Raw genomic sequence first — 17613 nt, forward strand, 5'->3', positions numbered from 1 at the left:
CAGCTCTAACTGCCCAGATAATTAAAGCTAACACGGCCGCCTCTCATGGCTGCTCCCCTCTGACATGAAGCACAGGGACCTAAACAGAGCAGAGCAAAACGTAGCCAGGTGGACGGACGGTCTTACTCCCTTCAGTCTCTGCCTAACTCTCTCCTGCCCCAGGAGCCCCAAAGACACTTGTCTGTCCCTGCTTAGTCCTCAGGCTGTGAGGAGCTCTGAGTGGCCCAGCAGCAACTGTGACAGTTCCTGAGAGTAATGTGCTAGAGATGAGCAGAGCTCCCACATTTTAGCTTCCTGAGGTAGCACCTCAGCCACACAGCCTCTGGGAAGGCCAGGGAGAAGAAAAGCTCACATGCCTACCATGTCCACACCACAACTGTCCTTCCTCATTTAGATGTGAGCAAGAGCCACACCACCACCACCTCAGACACGGACTGCCCCCCTTGCAGAGGAGTTACAGCTTCAACCTGGGCTTACTGAATGTCTCAGGGTCACTTGGCCAAAGCACTCTGCGTTGTGTTGGGGTTGAATGACCCTCAGAGTAATAGTTCAAGAGCTATCTGTTTCCAGAGAATAGAAGCAGATGCCAGCCAAAACAATGCCATCACAGCATCTAGAGATTTATCCCAAACACATCTTCCACTTGCCATCATGCCCTCGTAAAGTTTCTCTTCTCGTCTCTTTTCTATTAAAATATCATAAGAGTGCATTCCGTTTATTTATTTACTTAGGTGACTGCACACATGCACTTGTGCACATCACCTATACGGAGGTCAGGAAACAACTTATACCATGTGGTATAAGTCTCCTTATACCATGTGGGCCCCAGGATCAAATTGAGGTCCTCACATTTGGCAGCAAGTGGCTTTACCTACTGATCCAATTCACCAGCCTTCTGGCTTTCTCTTTTTTTCCTCCTCCTTCTGGTTTTCTCTGTTTCCATCTTTGTCTGTCTCAAGGAGACCAAGGAGAAACCCACGGTTCAGGAACCAAAACAAGATGCTGCATTAGAGTGGGAAAGATGACTCAGCAGTTAACAGCACATACTACTCTTGTAGAGGACCTAAGTTTGGTCTCCAGCGCCCATACCAGGCAGCTCACAACCTATGACTCCAGCTCCAGAGAATCTGATACCCTTTCCTGACCTCCATAGGTACCTACACTTATATGCACATACCCAAACATAGACAGACACACAGAAACAGACAGACACCCAGACAGACACAGACAGACATAGACAGACACAGACACCCACACAGACAGACACAGACAGACAGACAGACACACACACACACACACACACACACACACACACACACACACACACCACACCACACCACACCACACCACATCTTTAATCCCAGCACTCAGGAAGCAGAGGCAAAGGTAAGCAGATCTCTGAGTTGAAGGCCACCCTGGTCTAATAGTGAGTAATAGATCAGTCAGAGCTACATAAGTGAGGCCATCTCTCAAATAACCTAAATAAATAATACATCCAAGAGAAGCTACATTACCTGGAATTCTGTGATCCTCTCTTAGTTACCAAAGTGAATCTACAACTCTGAGCACTGCCCTGTAACTCAACATGTTTAAGACATATGGGAGAGCCTGGTATACAGTGGGTATCAATTAAAAAAAAATGTTTGTTGAGTTGAATTTTCAAGGTCTTAGAAGCAAGGAGAGGCCAACAATCAATCAATACAAGCTTATTTCAACTAAGAGCTCAAGAATATAGGCATCTTCATTGTCAATAACCCCAACATGACTTCACTACCTGCAAGCCCAGCCCAAGGCTCCCTGCTTCTTCCTGAGATGAGAATGTAGCTTACTGGAACCATTCTTTCCTTGCATGAGGCAGTTGGGCTACCTGATGCCAGTATTCCCAGTAGACAGGGGCACAGGTTCAACATGTTTGCTCCCCATAAAAAAGGCTACAGAACTCCCAATTAGTAGCTAGCAACTTCTTCTATTCAAACCCTGCTCATGGGTCTCCTGAGTCTGTGCATAGCTACTGAGATACAAATCTTAAAACTGTGCCACAGCTTAGAGCCACAAAGCTTAGTTCTATAGCCCAGCGCACGCTACAGCAGCAGCTCGGACTGGGCTGTTCTGGAGCCCAATATTCCCTCTGACAGCCTGAATCAGATCAAACCCAGCTCTGTTCCTATTCCCTGACCAACTTTTTGGCTAAAAAACCTTTTATCCAGCTTCCTCTGGGAAGCTTTACACAGCCCCTGCCCATAGGACTGAATTCTAGAAAAGCCCTCTATGCAGCAGCTCACAACAGTCAGCACTTGAGTGCCAGTGGCTTCTGCTCTTCTCATCTCTCCTGCTAGCAAACCTAGGGTCAAATTTCTTCACTAACTTCCTGCATTTCACTTAGTAGTGCCCAACTGTCACACCAAGAAAATACAAAGTAACAACTCTGACTCACTGACCTTGGATCACTGTAAAGCAAGGTGGGGCATTTTCTCACCTTACTCCTACCATGGTCCCAAGAGACAGTCCTCCCATGAGAGTGAAATTATTTGAGGGATTCACAAAGAGGATTATGAAGCCTATGTCACCCAATAGTTAGTTGGGCAACATCCCCCTAGCCTGGCCCCAAACTACTCACAGTCCCCAGGCTTTTCCAAATGGACAGCTTAGATATATTCATAACAGTGACCCTGGCGACACAGGGCAAATTGTCAGACAGATGGGCTACAGGAAGGAAAAACCTCAGATGCAGTAGCCAGCAGGAGAGTTTCTAAGACTATGCTTAGCACACAGGGACCAGACAGGCTTAAAGGAGGATGGGCCCCTCCCTGGTGGACAGGGACTAAGGACTTAGAGCTATGGGCAGCCAGACTGACTGTCAGAAACAGCCTCAGCCCTCCTCCCAGAGGACACAGGTGGGGGCAGCCCACCCCGCCTTGCTGGCTGAAGGGTTTTGTGTAGATAATCATGTTATTTAGATAGGATGTTGGTTTAATTCCCTTCATTACAGACTCCCAGGGCTGTAATTTTTTTTCTCCGCATGATGTATCCCCTGTGGCACGCTTCACTCAAATCAAGCCCCTTGCGCCTTTATTGCCTACGCTGCCCTAGCTGTGTTATCAGGCCCACACATGCAGCCCTCTCCGCCCGCCGTCCAGAGGTCACTTCTAATGACTAATCGAACTCATTAGCTTTCCTAATTAAAAACTTTACTACCGCAATGGAAGACAAACTACAAAAAAACTGCTGGCATCATATTTGAATGGGATATGAGCCCCATCTATCAGCAGGGCTCCAGCTTCTGTCCGAGACTGAACCTTCTGACTGTGAGGTTCAACACCCTCACTCCCAGGCTGGGGGCTGGTCAGGGGCAGCTCAAGGGTACCCTCAAGAGCATGGTTTGTATCCTCACCAGGGACATACTATCAGAAGGGAAGAAGGAGACCTCTCAGCCCAGGAAGTCTGGAAGCCCCTAAGTGGCTAACAGGATTGCGGGCCTAGGAGTCAGTACTGCCCAGCAGCACTGCTCTCGTTCTAGGTAGCTCCACCACAGACAGCAGAATCCTCTCATGGATGTCCTAAGGCAGGAGTGGAGAAGCAGTTCAGACCTTCATGGAACTTGAGAGGGAAATGACTAGGAAGAAAATAAGTTGCTAATTTCATAACCAGTTCATAAATAGGATGAGATATGAATTAGTATTTTGTGCAAAGAAATGCCTAAGGCAACCCAGGAAAAAGCTGCTTCCCCACCTCTTGCTCCAGCCAGCTGAAGCATCAAGGAAACTGTCCTCACTACAAAGCCCACATAAACTCCCTTCAGGAAGAGGGAGGACACTTAAGTGGAACCTTGCCCCCACAGGAGCAAAGAGCAAAAGAGTTCTGAGCATGTCCAAGAATAGTATCCACCAATCCCTTAGCTGGGGCCCAGAAACAGGCAGGTGAAACAGCAGCAGCAGCTTCTGTGGAGGTGGCTCACACAGGACAGTAAGAATCATCAGCAGAGCAGGGCTCTGGCTTAAGAAAAACTCCTTCCATTCCAGCCAGGTGATGGGGTCAGCTAAGGAGGAGGCCAGAGATTGGCACCTGAACACAGAATGTGCCAGAGTCAGCTGTGAGGAGACAGGCCAGTGGAATAGGAGAAGTAGGACCTACAAAGGATACGACCCTGTGACAAAACTCTGAAAATGTCTCCAAGTTCATGACAGCAGAGATGCCTGGGAATGGCAGACAGGTCAGATCCACCTGAAGACTACAGCACTGCAGGATGCATGAGGAGAAGGCAGAGACATGAGGTTTTCTGGGGCTGGCTTCTCAGAGCTGTTATAGTACTGCCCAGGTTGAGAACCCTTCATGGTAGAGGACAGATGATCAGGCCACAGAGATAGCTACAGGACTGAGGGTATCTCACTTAGTCAGGCTCTCTGCCCCTAATTCTGTATGATTCAACTTTCTTCCTATATTGCCTAATCTGCTTTTTATCAACAGCTTTGCTGACACTTCTTCAATATCTTCAAACTGTCTATACTCTTCACTGGCTGATGACAACTCTAAGAAGTCATCATGGATTAGCCCTTCCAGAAGCCACATTGATTTCTACTCTGCTCCATAAACCATGCTCCCTTCCCATTTAGCTCACTGGCTATATGTCCTGTCTGTCCATCAATAATAGCATCTTCTCCTGTGGTCCCACATCAGGATCAGCACAGACATTCCCTAACCAACTCACAGTGGCATTAGCTAAATGTATACATCCAACTCTCTTTTGTCAGTGACAGTTGTCTAAAGGGTCTTTTCTGATGAGGTGCAAGCTCGAGGCTAGCTCAGGGTCTGTCCTGGTGCACCTGGCCTGAGAGAACAAACATGAGCATGAGTCAGAGGGGAGCAGTCAGCAGGAACAGCCTGAGCCCTTCTCTAGCATACACAGGTGGTAGTGCACTACAAGAGCCCTCAGGGACATGTTGACAAAGATGGGGCTATGCCTATCGCCTTGTCCTGGCAAGTGCTCCCTAATGATGTGACCTAAGACTAGCACAGACCTTCATGCCTACCCATCCTCCTGTAAGTCCTCCTCTTCTCCCTATGCATTGTTCTTGCCATCCTATAGTTCAAGAGCTAAGCATGAGTCCCCACAACTACTGAAGGGCTCCAGAGCCAAGGCAGAGGCATTCTCCCAGGAGAGCAGACCTCTCACAATCAACTGCCTAATTAGTTGTGTTACAATAGATAGTGTTCCGGTGCCATATGTGCACACAGCAGGCAAGACAGGAAACATCATTCCAGATTTCACAGAGCAACTTTTGAACCTGGTCAGAAGGAGCAAGAGTAGCCATGGATTATAGTCACAGACCAGGACTAAAGAAGGGCCAGGGCTTCAAGAAGCAGTGACAGTCCTAGACAGGGGTACCCTAATCCCTGGGAGAAAGGGAGGGGGAGGGGGAGGGGGAGAGTCAGGGGGAGGGGGAGAGGGTGGAGAGGGAGGAGAGGGAGGAGAGGGGGAGAGAGGGGGAGACAGAGACAGAGAGAGACAGAGAGACAGAGACAGAGAGAGAGAAACTAGAGATTGCCCAAAACGAGAGCATACTTGGCTGGTATTCAGCAATACTGTAGGCCAGGAAATGGCTGAAAGGCAAAGGCCCAGCAGTAGAGGGAACAGGACCCCTTGCCTGTTCCCTAGGATGAGCAAGATCCAGAAAGCAGTGGTAGTGAGAAGCCATTTGAACTTAGTGGCATCTGAGCAGATTCTCAGCAGCTGAGACAGCACAGTGGGAAAGAGACACCGTCTTATCCCATCCAATTCCACTTTTCAGAGGCTCGTCTGCTGCAGTCAGCAGGTGCCCTAGGGGACACCAGTCCTCTCCAACAACTCATCCCCCCTCCACAACTCCTGCAGAAAGGCTACATGTTCCACATAGAAGGCATAAGAGGCCAACACTCAGGTCCGACTCTGTAGAGTCAGTATGGTGCACCCTGCCAGCACAGGGACCTGTCAGACAGCCTCTCCCCCAACAACTGCTGAATTGCACTCTTGGGGAAATGGCCACAAAATTCTAAACAGAACATGCAGCATACATTTCTGAAAGGCCTCTACTCCTACATTTAAAACCGTGACATACATCTGAGCTGTCTGCAAACCCCACGAGCCTGGAAGGAGCACAATGCCCACTAGTGCATCAGGAGGGAGCAAAGGCGGTGTCAGCAGGACTTTCTGTCTCTCACAGAAAGCTGGGCATGCAAGGGCTGCTCTGGAGTGAGAAGGCTCTTCCCGGCTTAAGTAGGCATACCCTACCCTGTAAGGCCTGGGCGTGGGCCCTGAGATAGAACATTTGTCCACACTCTAGCCAGGTGCCATAGTCAGTGACCACAGCTTAGGGATACAGACTTAACCAAAGTGAGGGCTGGAAAATCAGCCACTTTCTGACCACAGAAAATCATCTCAGCCCACAGCTCTTCACTCTTGGGGAATCTAAAACCAGGACCATATATGTGTGCAAGTTTTAGTCCCTATGGTAGCAGAAGGTCAAACAAGGTAGGCTCTGGCACTCCTGTGTCATAATGGAGAGAAAGAATCCACAAGGATTCTCCTTGGAGATCCCCAAGCCAATTAAATCCTTCCCATGAGACTGTGGGACCTTCTCTGGCTCAGGACCCTTTCTCTCCTGTTTCTGCCCTAACAACAGTTGCTTAGAACCAAAGCCCAGAGTCAAATGTCCCTATCTAAGGCTCTGCCTCAGCTCCTTCCCTCCCAGTGTCAAATTCTGGCTGTACCACATAGATTGCCTCCAGCACAGACAGGCAACACACACACACACACACACACACACACACACACACACACTATAATTTCCTTTTTCCATAGCTCAGGAGTATGATTCCCATAGCTCCTGTATAAGGCAAAATTAAAGCTCCAGTTTTCACCCTACCAGTTTCTCCAGTTCCTGTGCCACCAGGTACTGTTACTCTATACTAGAGCTGGGACATCCTGCTCTGGGCTACAAAGGAAAGAACAGCTCCTACACAGCCTCGCCCTGAATCCTTGAGCTCATGCTTGGGAGTACACCTGGGCAGGAACATCTGAGTACAGCATCGATAGCCAGGTTCCTACTGACACCAGGTAAAGTCAAAGACTGATACGCAGTCTCCCAAGCCAGAAGCACAGAGGCTGCTTTGTGTTTTTCTCCAATCCTTCTGATGATCCCTGACCATCTCCATCATCACTTCTTCTATGTAAGAAAGGAGGGGGTTGGGAGAAAGGAGGTGTGGGGGAGGGCTAGGAGGAGGAGGAGGAGGAAGAGGAAGGTACCATCGGTATGTAAAGTTTAAAAAAAAAAGGGGGGGGGGGAGCCAAGCTTGGCTGTTTCAGTGTATGGCTTCTGCTTCTAGAGAGCTGAGGCATGTTACCAGGTCCCATTCACTCCACCCAGCAATAATTCCCTCCACTGGACCATGGATGCATAAGGCCAGCAAGGTTTCCTCTCCCTCCCCCTAGTTATCAGTCCAAACCTCTATACAGCCAGACAATATAAGGGCAGAGTCCCAAGAGTGTCCATTGGCTCCTGACCCTACCTAGACCTACTAGAAGTATAAATGTGTCTACTGGTCCTCCACACCTAGCTAGGAAGTTCTAACTGCTTTTCTTTTCCAGACACCAAGGATGGAGTATGTGCTGCCTTTAGCCCTCAGTCATGGCAGCCAGGCAGTCAGAAGAAAGGCCCCTCAGAGTACAAGAAATAATCAGTCCTGATGAGTACTGCATCCCAGTCTGCTCATGCATGACACCTGCCTCCCTGCTGGAGGCACTGGCAGACTATGGAGACCAAAGGCTATAAGAGGAAGCAAAATCAAAGCAGAAAAAAGTAAAGGTCTGACCCTGCTCTGGCTTCCCAAGTGCCCTAGACCCTCAACTATTTAGGAAGGCAAAAGCCAGATGATCCAGTATTCCTGTCATTAGAAGGAGAAAGGTCCCTTCCTCTCACACTCTCACATAAAACAATGTAAATCATATGATAGAACTGAACATCATGTCAGCCCCTCAATATACTGAGGAGAAGACAGCAAGACTTACAGGAACTGAGAGCAGGTTGCCTATACTACCTAGCACAGGGGCTAGGACATGGGTCTAGCTCAGGCCATGTGGGCACCAGGCCACGCAGCCTTTATAGGAGTCTCTAAACAACACATAGGGCCCAACACCTACTATTACCAGCCTAGCAATAACTACAGAGGCACTGCATCCTCATCATGACAACTGCTAGAAACATGGCCACCCACTTGAACCTGGCCTCCTATAGCTGTCCACACCTCTACCTATGCCCATGTCTTCACCTATGCCCACAGACTACAGGCAGATTACTGCCTGTCTGCACACAGGTGTAATGCCAACCTGAACCGGCCCCAGAGACCACTCATACTTAGTGCTCCAACACCTGACCAGTTTCAGCCCAGGTGGAGTCAGAACTCCACCCACCTGCTCTCACCCATATAAGGACACAGCCCAGAAGATTACAGCTGCATTATCACAACAAAATTCCTGCCTCCCACCACCCTCCTTTGAGAAAGAATCGCTCATGTGCTTCCAGAACCTGTCTGTCTGTTTTTCTAAATAAGGCAGGATGGCAGCTAAGGCAGAGAGCAACTAGTGAACCCTCCCCATCGCCATGCTAGCACGGCAGGAGCTGCCAGGGACCGTGCTCTAACAAGCTTCAGATGTGGGATGACTGGAATCACAAAGTATGAATTTTTATGAGTCTAATAAATCACTCTACTTTTCCTGTGCTTGATAGTTCCCAGCAAATCAAAAGGGAAAAGACATGCCACAAGCAGCCAGGTCCTTGGGTCTGCAGGTGGGCACAGGCAGCATAATGGGCATCTCAGGCCCTCCTAAGCACCTTGGCTCTGTACTCTAAGGACAAAGTCAGTATCTCCAGAAAGGCCTCTTTGGGACAGTAGCAAAGCAACATGCAGGTGGAAGTCCCTCAGCTCTAGAGAAGCCCAGCCAGAATCCCAAAATGGTAGAAAACACACCTCAAGTTCTTGCCAGCAGAGGAGGACTTACAGTCATATGGCAGCTATAGAAACGGATCTTCTAGTTCCCAGCTTCACAAGAGACAGTGACACGTGTGTACACACACATATACATATGTTCACCTAGCACAGAAATAGCAGCAAGAGCCAGCCCTGTGAGAGGAAGAAGCTCTTGGGTGTCATATCCCAGGCCCAGCTCAGGTTCCTGACTGAAGACCTAGAAACTTCAGCCATCCTGTCTCAAGTGTATATGGTCGAGTGACTGTCCACATCTAGCCCACAGCTGGCTTGTCATCAGCCTTCATTGCAGCACCATGGAAACAAAGAATCCATCTTTGACAAACATTTACAGATTATCAAATCACAACGGCAGCCCCAGACAGAGCCATAAGTCACCCTAAGCAGCCATTCGCACTGCAGTCTGAGGAGTTTGGGCAGCTCGGTGATGATAAATAACTACTGTCAGCCACCCTGTCCCCCTGTGCAAGATCCGTGTTCTCTGTTGTTCCACACTACCTGGTGTTTAATGACAACACTGTCAGCCCAACATTCAGCCACCAAAGCCGCTGCCGCCTCAGACTGTCAGAGCCCTATTAGAGGGAAGATTGAGACCCTACTCTTCCTAAAGTCACTCAAGCAACACAAGCTGCTAGTTCCTGTAATTATTGTGCGCTAGCCATCGATCGTGCATGACACCTGACCCGCCTGTATGAAATGGGAGTAGTTTGCTGTGTGACAGTCGCTATAGATTATGGGGGGTGGATCTCCCCTCCCCTTCTAACCATCACTCTACCCGACCTTAAAGGCTGGTGAGAGAAGAAGGAAAGATAGTGCCACCCACCACCAGAGAGCTGCCATCAACAGAGTGGAGGTAGGCCTGCCCTGCACTTCAGGGGGCCACTCAGGTAACCCCTAACTGGACTGCGACTGGACCCAGTCAACTTCAGATCCCAGGCAACTAGAAGGTAGCCTGTTCCACTTCAATATTCTATAGGGACTTAGGCATATGGGAAAGGACCTTCCTTGGTACTGTGAGTCCTGGCTGGATCATGATGGCTTCACCTTGTTGATCTGCTATGACACTAGCTCCAAGTATGCCAAGGCATAGTGCTCCCTCTGTGCCACAGGACCACCTATAACCTCCAAACCATAATGTAGCACACACCAAAGATGGAAACCTGCTCCTAACCTGATGCTCCAATCCCTAAAAATAGTACAGCCCCAACTCACCCAACTGTGCTCATCCTTGCTCCACCATCCCAGTGGCCTAGGGGACCCTGTGATCCTTCTCTTCTTCCTTGGGATGCTTATGTCTCCAAGCCCTCTAGAGACCATGCCCTCACATGGACTCACAGACATGCATGGGCAGAAACACAGTACCAGAGAACAGGGCCTGCCTGTGTCAACACCACACCTCCAAGCTCTGACTAAGGCACAGGCAGAATGCTCAGGCCCTCCTCACTCAATTTCAGGGGACAGGCCATAGTGACCTTTTAATCCAGATTCAGGTCCCCTCAATTTCTGTTGGTCACAGCTAGCTAAATCCCCAGAACTCCAGGCACTGCTATGTAAATACCAGCATAGTGTTCAAGCAAAGTAGGAGGACAGGGCAAAGGACAGGTTACATCTGAGGCCCCCAGAACCTGAGCTGCTAAAGTCACTAAATTATTTCACTGGAAATTTGAGGAAACAGCCTCAGCTTACCTTAAAAAGCCATAGTTGAACCATCATGGGGCTAATTCTCTTCTACCCATGTGATGACTCAGAAGTCAAGAGGATAGATCACAAGGCTGAGTGGCTGCCAGATGGCCTGAGGTTCTAACTCCATCTTGTAAACTTCCCCAGAGAGCACAAGCATCCAGCTCACCAGAGCTTGGCCTTCTCTTGGCATCACTCCTCTTACTACCTGAGTTAGAGCCAGGAAAGATGCTCTGAAAAGAAGCCTGAAAACCACACTCTAAAAAAACAGGCACAACTGAGAGGAAGCTGTATTCCTCTTGTTATCACTGGGTTACCAGGCCCTTCTTGGCCACTCTTCAGTTTCCTTCTGGGTCACCCTGGCCTTCTACTACGGAGCAGTGGGCAACTGCAGAAGGAAACCCTTGGAGCTAGATACTAAGTATGCTAAGTCATTGGGAATATGTCACTGAGTCTGCACTGTGAACTACACTCTCGGGAAAGATCTCTCAGAAAACATGTTCACCTGTGCTTCTGCACATTCACACTCGTGTGTGTGTGTGTGTGTGTGTGTGTGTGTGTGTGTGTGTACACTGCCCACAGAGCTGTCAGTATAGATTGGGGCCTTAAGAAGTCAGCAAGCACCTCCCCAACCCCTAACCCAGTGTAGATCCCAGCAGACAGCAGGATTCCCTCCCTGGCCTCAAATGAAGCCCACTGGTAGGATAGGCACCATCACCCTCAAAATGTGAAAAATACTTCCTTTTTCTCTGGAGTCTCCCAGCCAGTAGCAATGACACAATCTGCTTCAACATTTCCTGGTAACATCCCCTCAGGAGCAGTAACCTGCTAGGGCTTAAGGCCAGGAAGCAGCAAATGCTATATGAGGCCAGGCAAAGGGTGTCCTGGAGAGAAAGGGTCCTCAACACAACACAGCACCTGTGGAGCCAGGATACCTCTGACCACAGGACCCTCCAATGAAGTAGGAACAGGGAGGAAAGGCTGGAGCAGAAGGAGCTGTGCTGTGGCCTGGGAAGGGCTGAGGGGTACAAAGCTCACTAGGTGGTAGTCAACCAGAATTAGACAGAGAGCTGCAGCGGCAGACTGGTGAGTGGATCTTTAAACAGTACTGACCCACTCCCACATGCAGCCCTCTAATTCACTGACAGTGCCCAAGGACTGAGGATTCCGGGTGATGTCTCCTTTGGGTTAATGGCACCACAGAGCAGCCTCAGATAGTAGCAGCTAATCCTGAATCATCACAAAACAGTATTAACAACCCAAGCCTGTTCCCATGGTCCACCTGACCATGAGACCTAAAGAAGGAACCCTGGGACCTGAAGCCTAGATATAAGGGCAGAATGACTACTGCTGCCCCTGCCGTCTAGAAGGCATAGTCAGAAACCAGGTGGGCTTCTCCAAGACCCATGGTGGGAGCTTGCAGGAGACAGACAGATGTTAAATAGGCCTCTGGAGTTGGGGCAGGTGGGGTCCTGAAAAGAATGAAAGAAGTGAGTGCTCTAGAACGATACCTCCCAGGATGGCAAGCCCAGCATGGACTCTTCTGAGGGCTTGGAGAAGGCTCACAGCGCTACCGTGAATGGAGAGTGGCAAATAGATGGTCTGAGTCTAGAAAACAAGTCTCAGGAGACAGTCTCCTAAACACTAGTCTAATTTCAACCTTCTAAACATATGGTGACAACTGGACACAGGACTAGACTTGTGGTGTGGCCATAGCTCAGAAGGGCTTGGTGTCCTCGTGTGAGCTACTCTCAGAATTCCAGGACATCCTGAGACACACACAAGGATTCTGCTGCCAGCTGCTAAACTGTCCAACCCTTTCCAAAAACCTTCTTCTCAAGTGGCTAGGGCTCCAGAAAGTGGCCAATGTCACCACCCAGGATTTAGCCTCTGTACATGACACCAATCCAGCACAGAAGCCAGAACTACTACCCAGGCTTCCACAGATGTGTGCCCTACCACTTACATGCTCTGCTACTGATGTAGAAAGGGCAATTAAGAAAAAAGCTGCCAGATCCCAATCCAGCCCATGCAGCTTTGAATACACCGTAAAGAGGAAAACTACAGCTTTAGGACTAATTTAGATGAGAAGAGCCCAAAGAATGACAGGAGAGAAGTTGGGGGCCTAACCACAGCACCTTCTGCAGCCTAAAGTACCTTCACAGTCCTGGCTATAAAAGCCTGAGCTCTGGATAACTATCCACAAGGAGGAGGAAGAATGACCACAGAGAAGATTCTAGTCTAGCCCTATGCTGAACTACACTAGCCAGATCTACCTGGCTGAAAAACCCAACTGAGACAGGAGGCCCAGCGCCAGCTATGCTCCTAAGCCTACTCCCCCACCTCATACCAGCAGAAAGCCAGGCAACCTGTGGCTGGTTATGTGACAGGTGCCCAAGGCAGCCTGTGCATTAGCCCCGGGAGAAAAAAACTACCCCCCTGAGTATGTCCATCCAGCCAACATCTCCACTTAGGCACCACCTTCAGGACAAAGGAGGAGAAGCTTCATTCCCTTGCTTGGGGCTAGACGGCTCTGGGACTCAGTACTGTGGGAGAGAATGGGGAAGACAGTGGTTGACTTCCCCACAGCAGTGACCCATTAGTCTACCTACATTAGATGCTTTGTCTTGACTCTGCAGGGTCAGGCACCAGAGGAAATAAGCATGCAGGTCATGAGCAGCTACTAGCCCCTGAAGAAGCCTGAGAAGACTCATGGATCAAAAGTATCAAAACAGAAACTGAGACCCAGGGGCTTATCTCCAAGGCCAGGGTTCCTTCCTGCCAGGCCTGAGAGATAGACACTCAAACAAAGCCACAAATAACTGGACACTTAATGATCACAAGCTGCTGGATTTACAGTCATTGGCCCCAGCTATAGATTTTCTTCGCAAATTCCATCAATTTCTATGCATTTAGACTAAATCTTCAATTTGGAAGGCATGAGCCCTAAAACCCCCAGCTATATGACTGTGGTACTTTCTTAGCTACTCCTGACCTTGAAGACTTCCTCTGTAGCAGGCTCAAACTAATTCATGCTACCTCCTCCTCCTCTTCCTCATCCTCCTCCTGGCAAGACACTAGCCTCATTCAGAGAATGAAGGCTCTTTCCAGTAAACGAGTTATTACTGGCAATACTAAGCCACCACCATGCCCATGGTCACAAGGGAAGAGATGAGAGATCAGAAAATCCACAATAAGCAGAAGGCCACAGTGAATGCAGTCTCCTCTCCAGGGATTCCTTCCTATGCTACCTAAATGCTCTAACAGCAGGAGAGGCACACATCGCCTGGCCCTGGGATAGATCCTGTATCTGAAGATCTTCCTTTGGCAGGACCACCAGAGGGACCCAGCATTAAGGAAAAAGAAGGCATTCAGCTCTAGATTCCAGCGGGCAAGATAATCATGAGAGGGTGGAGCTCCATCTGGGTCAGATGCTCCCAAAGAGGATATAAGCCAGGAAGACTGCAGATGTCAAAAGGAAGGCCAGCAGGGGCTCAGTGGGGCGTTCCAACCAAGAGCATCACGCATGGCCTTCCAGTCTCACTTAGACTCTGACTGCAGTAACTCATTGAGCAAGTAAACAGAAAAGGCCCTGCTGGGTCTCCTGGCCAGGAGTGGCCCCATCAGCCCCCCAGCTCTTTTCCCTGGCTGCCCTCTTGACAATAGCACTAGCCTACAGTGGGCAACAAGAGCAAGGAACAAGCTGTTCAGGAAACCGAAGACCCAACCTACCCCTTGCTTGCTATGGGTTATCCCTACTTATTCTCCTGCTACAATGCCCCTGAGCCAGTCGGCACTTAGGCAAAACATGAATTAGTATTAGACACCACTCTCCACTCCATCCCAGGCCTGAACATCAGAGCCCACTGCCCTGAACCACACCCAAGTCCTGACTCTCCCTGCAGTTCCCTCAGGGGCTGCCAGTGCCCATTATACTCTGTAACTAGTACTCAATCTCATCCGGCAGCCCACAATATGAGCGAGGCGCAAACACGGAAATTTCTCACCCAAGTACAGCTTTATTTATCATTAGTCTCCACTTGAACCAAACTCTGCGGCCTCACGCCTCAGTTTAGCTACAGTGGTTTCAGAATCCTAACCAGGCAGGACTTCTCACAGGCCTCTCCCAGGGGCCTAGAGGTGAAACAAGGAGAAAGCTGCAGGAGGAAGGCCGCCTCCAGGATCCCAAAAGCTGCCTACCCACCAAGCAACCCTCCCACCACTCTGCTCCAAAACTCTTAGAAGCCACAGGTCAGTGAGCTACATACAGGTCACCAAGACACGGCAGCCTTCTTCTGTTAATGACAGTTTGGGTAGAACACCTCACACACCCAGCCTGCTGATGAAACAGTGAGACCAAGGCTTATTAAGCTATATAGTTGACTAAGTGGGTTCTTTTTTTTTTTTTTTTCTTTATTTACATTTCAAATGTTATCCCCTTTCCCAGTCGCCCCCCCCCAACCCTATTCCATCCCCCGTTCCCCTGTTCTATGAGGGTGTTCCGCTACCCACGCACAACTAAGAGAGTTCTTATTGCTCACTCTCCTACCTCTTCTGGCATAGATTCTGCTTGCTGGTTTGATGTAAACTTGACACAAGCTATAGTCATTTGAGAAGCAGGAACCTCAATTGAAAAAATGCCCCCACCAGAGTGGCTCAGGGTCAAGGCTGTAGGGCATTTTCTTGACTGGTGATTGGTGTGGGAGGATCCAGCTCACTGTGGATGGTGCCACCTTTGGTGCGGTGAGAAAGCAGGCTGAGCAAGCCATGAGGAAGAAACTGGTAAGCAGCATGCCTCCATGCCTCTGCTTCAGTTCCCTCCTCCAGGTTCCTACCTTGAGGTCTCGTGATGATTTCTTTAACGATTTCTTGCAGTGATGTGGAAGTCTAAACAAAATAAACCCTTCCTTCTTGAAGTTGCTTTTGGTCATGGTGTTTCATCGTAGCAAGAGAAAGCCTAACTAAGATAGATAGACTCCACTCAGCTAAACCAGACCATCAAGCACAGTGAATGAACTCTTGGACAAAGGGAGGTGCTGCCAGCAAAGAGCTGGAAGCTCACAAGGCACCCTTGAACCTTAATGGACCTATACCCCAATTCTTCCTGGGGCTTACAGAGCTATAGTCCAGCCAGAACTGCCCAACAAAGAGTCCCTGCCTGGTCAGGACAATCATCCAGTGGCCTAGAAGACTGACTGTGTCATACAACTGAAATAAGACATCATCCATCCTCAAGTTTCTTCGAATTTCTCATATACATTGTCTACTACTCTTTATAAAAAAAAAAACCAAACATGAGCAAGTCAGATTTGGCTCAAAACTAAGAAAAGAACCCCCACACACATGACAGACAGCAGGATGGCCAGACATCTTAATAATGAATGGTCTTTGAAAGTACAGCGGCAGGTGAGTGCTGAGTTCAGTCCAAGAGAGCATGCAAGACACTTGGGAGGCCCGGGTTCAGTGTGCAGCATGAGCGGGTTTAAGTCCAGACTTGGACTTGAAACAATGACTCGTTGAAAGCCAGGTGAGTTATACATCCCAGCACTCAGTACTCAGGAGGCAGAGCCAGGCAGACTTCTCTATGAGTTTCAGGCCAGCCAGAATAACATTCTTTTCAAATGCAATTTACATAAGTTGAGCTACAAATTTTCAGAAATATCCAATGGCCTGAAATCTAATTGCACACACAAACTGAAGTTAAAAAAAAAAAAAAAACCCATTAGTTAAAATAACTTCAAAATCCCCACATCTGCAAATTAAAAAGTACCTTTTATAACCCACAGGTCAAAGGAGGAAGAGTCACATATTATAAAGTATCTGGAGAAAAACAAAAATAATTAACTTACGGAAAACAGCTAAAGTAAGCCAGCAAGATGGCTTAGCATATATAAGCTCTTGCCACCAAGCCGGGCGACCTGAGTTTAATCCCCAGGACTCACATGGTGGGAGCTATCCTCTGACCACCACATGCACGGTGTGGCATGTGTCCACACTGTACACATGTGTACACACACACACACACACACACACACAAATATATGAAATGTAGTAATTTTGAAAAGCTACACCTAGAGTGAAATTCTAACAGACTGCACATTTAGAGATCTATAAAGCCTGGGCCACACACAGTGCCTCCTTAGACCCTCACACTGACTGCTCTGTGGTAGGTGGGGTCCTACCATAAGCCCCTCCCTGTCCGGTCTCCTTGCTAGCTCATTTTAAGCGCTATAACCCCAACCAATCCTTATTCTCTGGGCAGATCAGGGTCCCTGACATGGGAGTCAGGATAAGCTTACAACCCCTGCCTTCAGGTGCTCACCAACCATGCCCAGCAGCCCCAATGCCCAGATCAAGTCATGAGTATAGGAGACCGTCCTGAGCTAAAACCAGATGAACCCCACCCAGGCATGAAGGAAAGGGCTAAGGAATGGTTTTAGAAGTTTTATTTTTTGGAGCAATCTTTTTGAAGAAAGCATATTCTAAGAGACCCTAGACACAGCTGTCAGTCCTAAGGCCCAGACCTACTTGCCCAGCCAGCTGGCTGCTCATGTCAAACTCAGACACACCCTGGCTAAATGTCATTGTTGGGCTCCAGCACAGGTGTCAAACTGGGTCTCTGTGCATCCCACACACAGGAATGGCAGCCTAATCTCTAGCCCCATGTAACATACCTGCTCGTTTCTACAAAGCCAGCTCATGGAGGGAGATAGACTCCCCATTCAGCTACCTAGCCCAGAACCCTCAGCAGGCATCTCCTATCCCCCACAGGCCTGCTTGTCCTCCTCAGCCAGTGCTAGCTGTGGTGCTGCCCTGGAGTTCCCAGTAGAGCTCTGTAGGAATCACACCCTTTCTATTTAGTGTCCTTGACCAAAGGGATCAGGTCAGGTCCTTTCACTGAGTGGAGGCAAACCA

General features: G+C 49.0%; 1 protein-coding gene across 4 annotated transcripts in view; it reads right to left on the bottom strand.

The window, feature by feature from the left end:
* Positions 1–17613, bottom strand: part of Zc3h3 (zinc finger CCCH-type containing 3) — an 86267-nt gene that overhangs the window by 55601 nt on the left and 13053 nt on the right. Inside the window, exon 1 of one of the 4 annotated variants that reach the window (XM_076911519.1) lies at positions 10705–10907. The exons of the other annotated variants lie outside the window; for them this stretch is intronic. The gene's annotated coding sequence lies outside the window, so the exon portion shown is untranslated. Of the gene's footprint in view, positions 1–10704; positions 10908–17613 lie in introns of those variants that run through there. 4 annotated transcript variants of the gene reach the window in all.

Source organism: Arvicanthis niloticus, chromosome 13 (genome assembly GCF_011762505.2).
Source record: "Arvicanthis niloticus isolate mArvNil1 chromosome 13, mArvNil1.pat.X, whole genome shotgun sequence".
In the NCBI taxonomy this organism is placed as follows: domain Eukaryota; kingdom Metazoa; phylum Chordata; class Mammalia; order Rodentia; family Muridae; genus Arvicanthis; species Arvicanthis niloticus.